Consider the following 10,670-nt stretch of genomic DNA (forward strand, 5'->3'; position numbering starts at 1 on the left):
CTCTTTATTCTTTCTTATGACATATGACATTTTGGTGTGTTGTGCTGCGGAGTAATACTGATGTACTTATCAGGAATTTAGTATGCTTTGTACTGTGTTCAGGAGACAAATCTAAATACAACCTCCAACACACACTTATATGTGTGTGTGTGTGTGTGTGTGTGTGTGTGTGTGTGTGTGTCTCTCTCTCTCAAAAGATATATATATATATATATATATATATATATATATATATATTTTATAAAAAATATGCAGGGACTTAATATTGTCAGTGCTATAATTGGCAAACAGGTGAGCGAGATCCCACAATATTTGGAGAAGGGGATCATACTTTTTTCTTGATGTTGTGCAGTCTCAGAGTTAACACATATAATTAAAAGGTAGTGTGGGGGCTCAGGAACACTTGCCCTCCTAGTTTTACATGCACTGGCACTGTTGTTCTGTACATGTGGAGTCGTGTCGACATTTGCATTGTCAATGTTATCTGGTCAGCATTGTGAACATTGACATTTGGGTCATTCAATGATACATAACTATCAGAAAAATGGACAAATGTGCTATTTTTCAGTGGGAGAATCTGATAATCTGAAATTAATTCTAGATTATCCCCCATGTCTAGAAACCGGACTTCTATTTAAAAATGCAAAAACCATAATGTTAGCATTTGATTATGTCATACTTAATACACATAGATGAGCTGTGCAGGCACAAAGCTCGGCAATACTTCTGGTAGCATTATCCTATTATAGCTAATCTACTGCAATTCCTCTTTGAAAAAGCATTGTTAATGCAGATGGAGGTTGTAGCCAACTTAACACTGATTTTCAGCAGTCTGCTCTCTTCCCTCACATCCGCTTGTATTCTAAAGCTGTGCTTGGAGTCTTGCAATAATGGTCATGATCTGTGACAGATATCACTCGGCAATCATCCTTTTTATACTTTGCTGTCTTACTGGCTATTGGGTAAATCAGTGCTGAGCTGAAATCTAAGAAATTAGCTGTTGCATTTATTTGCATTATATAAAACTGGGCATGCATACCACAGCAGAGCAGGGTCATTTGATGATACAAAAAGTTTTGTGGGTAAGTAAAAAAAATAGATAAAGGATAAAGAGTGGGAAAAGTTAATAAGGGAGGAGACAGAGGGCCAGAGAAAATGATTCTTATAGCGATTTCTAAGTTATTAACACTGCTGTAGGCAAGCAGGTAGGTGGAACTCCATTCAACATCACCATTTTTTTCAGGTTGCAATAGCAAACGGTGACCTGTTTCATGTTCTATAGTTACCTCTTTCTTAGATGGGGTTAAGTCAGCAACTTTGATAACAGATGCTCACGCATGATAGTAATAAGGGACATGCGTATTTGTGCTGTGCAGTCAAGGACAGACAAAGTGTAGTGGGAAGTGGACAGGGAGGGCAGTGATTTGAGATGCCCATTGTGATGGAAAGTAATAAAGAAACATGCTGATGAATAACAGATGAATGCTTCTTATTTACTGATTGCATGGAAGCAACCTGACTTGTGAGGGGGTATGTTTGTAGAGTTATGGGTGTGTGACTGATGTGAATGCTGCAGGAGCATTTTTACAGATCTTGAAATTACTCTGTAGAAATTACCTTATTGTGATTCAGCTGTGCTGTAGTAAGGTACAGCTCCCACCATCTGTAAAATAAAGCACCTTTAAATAAGAATTGGAATCTGAGTTTATTCTAGTGGAAACACACTTGTGTATAAATGTGCACAAGTGTGTAGTACAAACTACTCTCACAGCAAGGTGGGTGTCCACAGTATAAGGCTAGAAAACCTCAGTATCAGCTACATCTGCAAAATCGTAACTGACCAAATTAAAATAGATCCATGTTTCTTTCTCACTTTCAGTTATTTTTATTTGTTTATTGTTTATTTATTTGATATTTATTGACCCTGTATGTCTGAATGAGCAAGGTCCCATTTTCAGTGGAGGCCTGGGGAGAAAAATTCCGCATAAAATACAAAAAAAAAAATCGCAAAATGCAAAAAAATCTAGAGACAAGTTACAATTACAACATAATACTTAAGTAAATAGGTAACAGTTGATACCAGAAATAAATCAAAAAAGAAAACTACAAGATATTAATAATAACGTGTTGTAGGCAGTTAGATACTTGATATGATGAGAATTAAGAAGATTAGGAGGTGAAGAGTTAGGATAGGTTGAGGCAGGTGCAGATCCTTGAATCATGTTGTGTAGCTTGCAATGCTTTCTTGAAGTTTTGAGTATTAGAAACAGCTCTGATGGACAGAGAGAGTTTGTTCAAGCCAGGGCAACATTGTAACTACATAGCTGATGACATTGATCTTTTGGGCTTATAGATTTGTAACAGAAACTGGTCAGGGCTTTGGAAGGAATGCTTAGGGGAATATAAGGAGATGAGAGAAGAGATTGGGACATGAGGAAGGTTTGTAGAGCATGGAGCGAGTGCAAAACAGTTAGGGTAGTGGTAGCTGGTGGAGTAATTCAAGCCAGCGTAGAGATTTTAAGGGATAAGCAGTGGTGGGTGTTGTAAGGTTGGTTAGCAAAGAATCTAACAATTGTGTCATAAGTGAGTTTGAGTTTAGTCATTAAAGTGGATTGCACATTAGTTAAGATTGGAAAGGTGTATAGTACACTAGGAAGAAGGTAGGTTTGGACAAGAAAAAGTTTAGAGTCACAGGTAAGACATTTCTTGTTTTGATAGAGCAGACCCAGTTTCTGATGAGTCTTTGTTATGGAGTTGAGGATGTGTAGTTCAAATTTATGTTGGTCATCTATTATAGTTTCCAGGAGTTTGGTGTGCATTTCAACACTAATTGCTGTGTTGTTAAGTGATGTAATGGTAAAGGAGGGTCTGTGATGAGAAAGAGATTTTGGGAGGAACAAAAGAAGTTTGATTTTCTTGGGATTAAGTATGAGTTGGTTGTCAGTTAGCCAAGTTTTGACTGAGTTGAGTAGGTTTGGCTTAGTGTGTGAAGGTGTGACAGATTGTCAGAGGTGGAGATGATACCTGAATCATCTGCATAGTGTCTTAGTGTGGAGTTAGAGCAGGATATGTGTAGATAGTAAAGATGTTAAATAGGGGTGCTCCAAGAATGGAGCCCTGGGGAATTCCCATACTGACAGAGAGGAGGGGAAAGAGGGAGAAGAGCCATTTGACAGACTGCTGTCTGTTAGAAAGGTAGCTGGAGAACCAATACACAGTAGGTTTAGAGAGACTGAGATCACGCCACTTGGAAAGAAGTTTTGGGGGAGAGACAGTGTCAAATGGTTTGGAAAGATCTAAGAATAAACAGGAGATTAGTTTATTGTTGTCTCTAGCCAGGCAGATGGTGGGTGTAAAAGAAATTAGAGCAGTAGTCATGCTGTGATTGGGGCAGAATCCATGTTGTGTAGGGGTGAGCAGATTTTCTTGTAGAAGTAGTTAAGGAGCTGCTTATGTATACATGTTTTGAGTAATTTTGAGAGGGGGAGAGGATAGTTAGTGTAGCTGTAGTTAGAAAGGTCAGTGGTGTGACCTCCCTTGTGGATTAAAATAATATAATTTTTTTTTTCCAGATAGTGGGGATGGTGGATTCTTGAATAGATCAGTTAATCAGGATGGAAATAGGAAAGGCTATTGAGCTGGCAGCAAGCTTTAGAAAGAGGGGTGGTAATTTATTGACTGAGGGAGAGCATGGCTTTAGTTTATTAAGAAGAGATTTTATGTATGCAGTAGGAACTGATTTGAATGTAAAGATGTGGGGAGGGGTGGGGAGGTTGGAGATGGGATTACGCTGAGTTAATTTGCTGATGGAGTCAATGAAGTAGGAGTTAATAGCTGTGACTGTTTCTATATGAGTGTGGTTTGATTAAGGGTAAGGTATATTAGGGGTACCTGGATGTAGGATCTTATTAATGGTGTTACAGAAGATTTGAGGATTTTTGTGATGATTATTTTATGGTTTAAGGTAGACGTTTTTCTTGTCTGAATTCATTTGTTTTGTTGTCAGGTTAGGGATTTCTTTGTAGATTTGGAGGTTATTAGGGGATTTGTTTCTTTGCAAGATTTTTCAAGCATTGCCCCACTTGTGCATTTGAGAGCTTGTAGATTGTGAGAGCCAAGATGCAAAGCAAAATTTAACTCATTCTAAAGGGAGCAAGCAAGTTGAGATTTTCAGAAAATATGGTTGAATTTAGGTACAACCTCATCAAGGGGTAGTTGGAAAAGGAAGTTCCAATTAATAGAAGTGAGTCTGTTGTTGAACTCATCAGGGTTAAACTTAGAAAGTGTGACATTCTCTAAATTTGTGTGGTCTAGTTTGTTTAGGGGAGTATCTCTGTATACAGATGGGAAAGTGGTCACTAAGATAATCTGACAGAGTTGTGGGGGCTTGGTATAGGTTTGGATGGGATACTATTATCCAGTCAAAAACTGAGGTACAGTTGATTGGCTTGCTAATATAGGCCATAGTTGAGATAAGTTGAGTGAAACTGTAAAAATTTATGCTGGAATTAAGGGAGTCAGTGATTGCTCACTTATTTATTAGTTTACCTGCTGTTGGAATTTTGAAATGCTGAATAGCAGGGGTAATATAGCCGACAAAGCAACATTAAGACCAGTTTGTAGGTAACCAGTGGTAGGCACGATTACCACACATATAGTAACAATTTTTTATCATGTCCATGCAACACCCCCAGTCATAGATTTTTAAGTGTAAAGAGTTTAACATGCTTTTATGCCTGGTGTCATTGCAATTGCTGTTTTTTACCAGCACAATCCCAATTTTGGTATAACATGTCCCCATGATGTGTAGTTGGAAGTTGAAGAGACACAACCTTTGAAAAGTCAGTGACACCATGCCAAGTTAGACTGATGTCACTAAGACTTTTTTTAAATGACACCTGTGATGGCAGGGATGATAATTATAGGAATTTTTACCTTAGAATGATGAGGTATATGTGAGCATACCCAGCAGTTTGTTACATTTAAGTCTATAGCATATCGCTGAAGATCTAGCAAGAAACTGTTTTTTTTTTTACCAGTTTATAGGAGGAAGCAGCAGGAAAAATAAAGCAAGGGTACATGTTGCTACCAGATTTATTATGGACTGCTACTGAAGATGACTATTTGATCTGTCTGTCGCACCTTGATCTTCCTTTGTTGGCTGCAGTGATTCGTTTGGGTTCCCTATATGACAGTTTTTTTTTTTTTTTTTTGCAATGAGATGAATGGATTTAAGATGGTAGCCCTGCACAGTGAACAGCAGTCAGGTTTGTTAACAGCACCTGGAAAGGACCTTTTTATCTTGGGCTAAGTTTTTTTTTTTTTTTTTTTAAGTTTTCATGTAAACCCAGTCACCTGGCTGCAGTTGATGACAGGGCTGGGGAAGCATTGCTTTTACTGTTTGATAATATTGCTGTAAAATACAGACAAGTTTGTGACAGTATGAAATCATAGCATCATCTGACAAAGTTAATTTACATTTTTTACTGGAGGTGTAGCTGGAAGGTACATCGGTCTTTGCATTAATATTTTATACGGACTCAACTTTCTGGTGGCATTTAGTAAGGCCCTGATGTTATTAATGCTAAGGGGAAGGCCTTGGGCTACTATATGTGGGTCTCAGCACAGATCTTTGAAATTGTATTTTTAGGGTCCTATTTACCCTTTAAACGAATTTAGATGACTGTGGATGGTTGGGTCAGTGAAGACTCAACTTAGTATTAAAAATGTAGCATAGCTCTTTTATTAATGAATTATTAAAATGTGTTTTCTGGTCACTATTAATAGTACACAGTATACCAAAACAGGGTATGAATTTATACATGAGTTTTTTGACAACTGAGATTGCGTCAGCTTTGCAGCATGGGTAAGCCTTCACTTATGTCAAAAACATGCACACTACCACTAAAATAAATTGTAAGTTATGAGTCCTAGGCATCTGGATGAAGCCCAGCTGTATATTAACAAAAGGTCTCCAGGGTGCTGGTAAACATGCAGTCTTAATGTTTGTATTTTTACTAACATTATACTCTTGACATATAGCACAATTATATACATACTGACGTATCACAGAGGAGACATGAGGGACATACTAGCTTTGGGTAAATTGATTAAATAAAACTGCCTTACCTGCATGGGATAATAGATGATATGTGCTTACCAGGTAAGGTAGCAAAGAAGCAGGTGCCACCAGTTGGCCATTTGGATGTCGCCACAGTCCATCTGCAGATTTAATGCATCCATCCTTAAGCCACATTTGAACTTTTTTTGTGATGCTTCAGCTTGAAAACCTACATTTTTTTTTAAAGTAAACAGATTATTACTACTGGATTGTTTTATAGTTAACATGCACAGATTTTTAAAACAATTTTTTGCTACCTGTTTAACAGCTTGAACTGCCAAATTGTGGCCCTTTGTTACAGCATCTATGCCCTTTTGATGGGCACATTTGACACAGACAGCCTCCTAGGTAGTAAAAGTGCATCTAACAATGATTTTATGTACCCTGAATTTTTAATTTGATTTTTCAAAAAGGTCAAAAACCCTTTTTGTTTTTCAAGTTGCCCAAAATCATGTACTACCCCAAAAGCATAACAGATGTCTGTAAAAATATTGGCCACCTTGTCTTTGGCTACCTCACAGGCTTTTTGCAAAGCCACTAATTTATCCATTTGAGCAGAATGAACACCCTCTAATTTTTGCTCCACCAATATTGTATCTTTGGTGCAAATGGATATTTTTGCTATTAGTTGTCCCCTTTGATTTTTTTTTACAGGAACCATTCACAAATAGGTTTATGTCAGCATTTGGGTATAGGAGTGTCCTTTAAGTCTTTTTTTAAGAGAAAGCAGATAGTTAGTTGCATACACACAATTATGCTCTTTACCATTTTTAGCAGTAGGCAACAGAGATGCAGGATTTTCAAACAGGAGAGCAAATCAGAGAAATAGGTGGCTCAGAGAAAAGCGTAAGTTCATATTTAGTTAGACCTGCAGTCGAGAGTGGTTGAGATTTTATTCTAACTAAAAGAGATGATACAGAATGAGGGATGGCTACTGTAAGATTATGCCCAAGTACCAGTGATTGTGCAAGATTAACTAAAATGGCAGCACCAGCAACTGCCCTTAAACAGGGTGGAAATCCTTTTGTAACAGAATTAAGTGCTGTGGTGTAATAAGCTATTGGACAATAGCTGTTACCATGTTTTTGTGCAAGCACGTTTTGTGAAAATTTATTTTTTTATGACAGAATAACATAAAAGTTTTATTATAGCTTGGTAACCCTAAAGCTGGGGCAGTAGCTAAAGCTTGTTTTAAATTTTGAAATTATTTCTTTTTTACTATCTCAAGGGATAGGTTTTGGTGTATTCTGATTTAAAAGATTTGTCAAAAGTTTAGCAATTTTTGCATAGTTAGGAATCCGCTGTCTGCATCATTTTGTTATACATAGGAAATGTTTAAGTTATCGCAGAGTATTCAGTGTGGGTCCTCAGATATTGCATTAATATGAGATGGTAACACATGCCTGCTACCCAGAGATATTAACTGGCCAAGATAATGTACCTGAGGTGACCACAGTTGTAGCTTTTCTTTTGACACTTTGTCTCCCTTCTCTGCAAGGATAATCAGAAGATGAATGGTGTCCTGCTGACACTGCTGAAAGGAATTTGATGCTATTAGTAAATTATCTACAGATTGTATTAACACAGACCCATCCAGAAATGTCACATTTTTTTAATTTTTTTTTTAGAATTTGAAAAAATAATGAAGGAGATTCAGTGCATTTTTGTAGCAATAGTGTTTAGGTATATTGTAGTTTTTGATAAGTAAAAGCAAACAGAAACTCAGTCTTAGAGTGAATAGGTATAGAAAAGAATGCTGAATATAATTCTATTACAGAAAATAACTAACTGTAGATGGTATGTAACTCAATATTGTTGCTGGATTTGCAACAACAGGAAAAGTAGGCAATACTACATTATTTACAGCTCTTAAATCTTGTACAATTATATATGTACTCTTTCTTGTTTTTTTTTTTTTTTTACAGGAGAATAGGAGTACTACAAGGGCTTTTAGAAGCTATTATTATTTCTTGCTGTATCAGAGACTGAATTACAGGTTTGATTTCCTGCTCTGTTTTCAGCTTTAGTGGATACTGTGGAACTCTAGGGAGAGGTATTGATGGGTTTAGTTTTATGTCTACTGGTTTTGCTGAATTTAGTATACCTACTTCATTTGCATGTTTAGCCCACAAGTTGGCAGATACCCGCTGTAGTAACTTTGTATTTGTCTGTATACTTTTAACAGGCTGTTTTTAAGTTCTGCTAAAACTGCCAATACTTTTTCCTCTGATTTTGTCAGAACATTCAGGTACACCCCTTCTGGGGTACAATAAATAGTACAACCCAGCTTGCATAAGAAATCTTTTTCTAGCAGATTTACTAGTGCAGTAGTGCTCAGAAGGAAATAATGCCTTTTTTGATTGGATTTAAAGAAATAGGGATAGGTTTTGAGACAGGATACATAACAGTAGCATTTCTTACTCCAACTGCCTTTACTTTATGCTTTGATATTCGTATTTGACTATTTGAAGTAAGTTTTAATACAGACCTAGTGGCTTCAATGTTCACCACAAATGGGATTTTTTTTTTATTTATTTTTTACCTTAATGTAAGGTCCATTTTGATCTATTGGCAGTAAAGGAATAAGATTTATTTTTGTGTTATTTTTTTGATCTAGTCAGTATGGTGCTTTTTGACTCCTTTTAATGTGAGGAGGTGGGGGAGGAAAAGCTGCATTATTATAATTTGGTTGCCATTTAGTTTCAGTATTTTGGACTATTTGCATTTGCCTGTGTGGGCATTTTTCTCTCCAATGTCTTGCTTTTTTACAATTGAAGCAAGATGTGTCAGAAGAAGCAGGAGGGGCGGGCACTGCCAGCTTGTTGCCAACCAGCTGTACTTTGTTCCCCTAGGCCAGTACTTTTACAAAATCTCCTAGCAATTTATTTACTCTTTTTCCTGCTTTTGCCTTGACCCCTTGGGGTTTCAAGCTGCCTGATTTGTAAAGTTAACAGCTTATTCTCTGTCTTTTTTCATTTTTTTATACTTTATGCAGTAATTTGCAGCACTTAATAAAGACTCTAAGTCCTTTTCCTGCCAGTCTATGAGCACTTGCTTTTTCTGATTTTGTACAGGGGCTTGCAGACCCTGCACAAAAGCTGCTGAAATAGATGTCTTAGCTTGCTCTTTTGGGTCTGGTATTTCTGAATGTCTCGCAAATACTGTTTTAAGATGACTGAAGTAGACTGTAGAGGCTTTTCCTTTATTTTGTTTGCATACCTGTATTTTAGACCAGTCAGTACTAGTTTGACACATGTCCGTAATGTTGTTTAACAATGCTGTCCTTTTATTTATTAATGCATTCCACACAAGTGTAAAATTCATTATTTTAGCCTTTTTTAGTAACTACTTAATTATCTTATCTGAAGTAACTACCCTAAGCAGCTGATTTAAATTTGTTAAAGTAGGATTGTAAAATTTTATTATAGTTTTTAATTCCTTCTTAAACTTTAATGGGTCTTTCCTAATATTTGGAAAACTTTTAGACATAGTATGCAAATAGGACGATGGACACGTTTTTTTTATTATTAGCACCAAAATTTTCCTATTATTAGCCCCCAGAATTTTCCTGAGAGGTGCCAAAAGATCTCTTCGAGAGGCCACAATCTGTTGTTGTACCCTGTCGTGTGAGCATGTGTTATGAGCTACAGGAGTATTAAATACTAATGCCCCTGTTGGAGAAGTAGAAGCTATTTGAGAAGGATAGGAAGAAGAACCCCCCTTGACTGCAGATGCCTATTCAGAAGATGAAGATTGAACAGGGGAACTAGTCTAAGATGTAACAGTATTACACTGACTGGAAGTCCAATGGACAGTTGACTGAAAAGTAGGGGTCAGAGAAACAGCAGAATCTTGTACAGGAGGTACCCGTGCCTGTGCATTTGGGAGTGGGGGTGCAATAGCTGATGGAAGATTATTATCCTCTTCAGAAGTTTCTGCCTTTTGGCCTTTTTCAATTTGTTTCAAACCTGCTAAAACAAGATAAAGAGATCCCTTTTTATTGGTCTGTACTGCCTACTCTTTTACCTGTTGCAACAATTTTTATTAGCATTCTGCAACCCTCTTAATGATGAATCTTTTTCCATTTTAAGTGCTTTAAGTTACCAAGAATAAAATATTGCCATTTATTTTCCACTTACTTTGTTTTTCTTTTCTTCTAAAATACCTTTTAATGTCATCATTTTAGACTCATCATAAATTCCATTTAATGAAAATACCCCAACAGAACAATTTTAGTAAGCTGAAACCAGTCATGCAAATACTTACAACTTTTTTTTTCCATAATTATGGTACATAAAATATGCAGGCATTTCCTTTTCATGGATTGATCTTGCTTACTTATCATTGTTCCCATTAAAAAAAAATAAAATTAAAGACTTACCTTATAGATTTTAGATTTTGACAGCTCAGAGGACAGAAAATAACTACAGTAATCCACACACCATACAGGGAGGGAAAGGTAGGAATTTTGTCATCATGTAATGACAGAGGAGAGGTTTCAATCAGCCTTTTTCCACAGCACCCCCTTGCTTTTGTTCCATCGTGAGCT

This window comes from Protopterus annectens, chromosome 1.part1 (assembly GCF_019279795.1).
Source record: "Protopterus annectens isolate FY-2018-M chromosome 1.part1, PAN1.0, whole genome shotgun sequence".
NCBI lineage: Eukaryota > Metazoa > Chordata > Ceratodontiformes > Protopteridae > Protopterus > Protopterus annectens.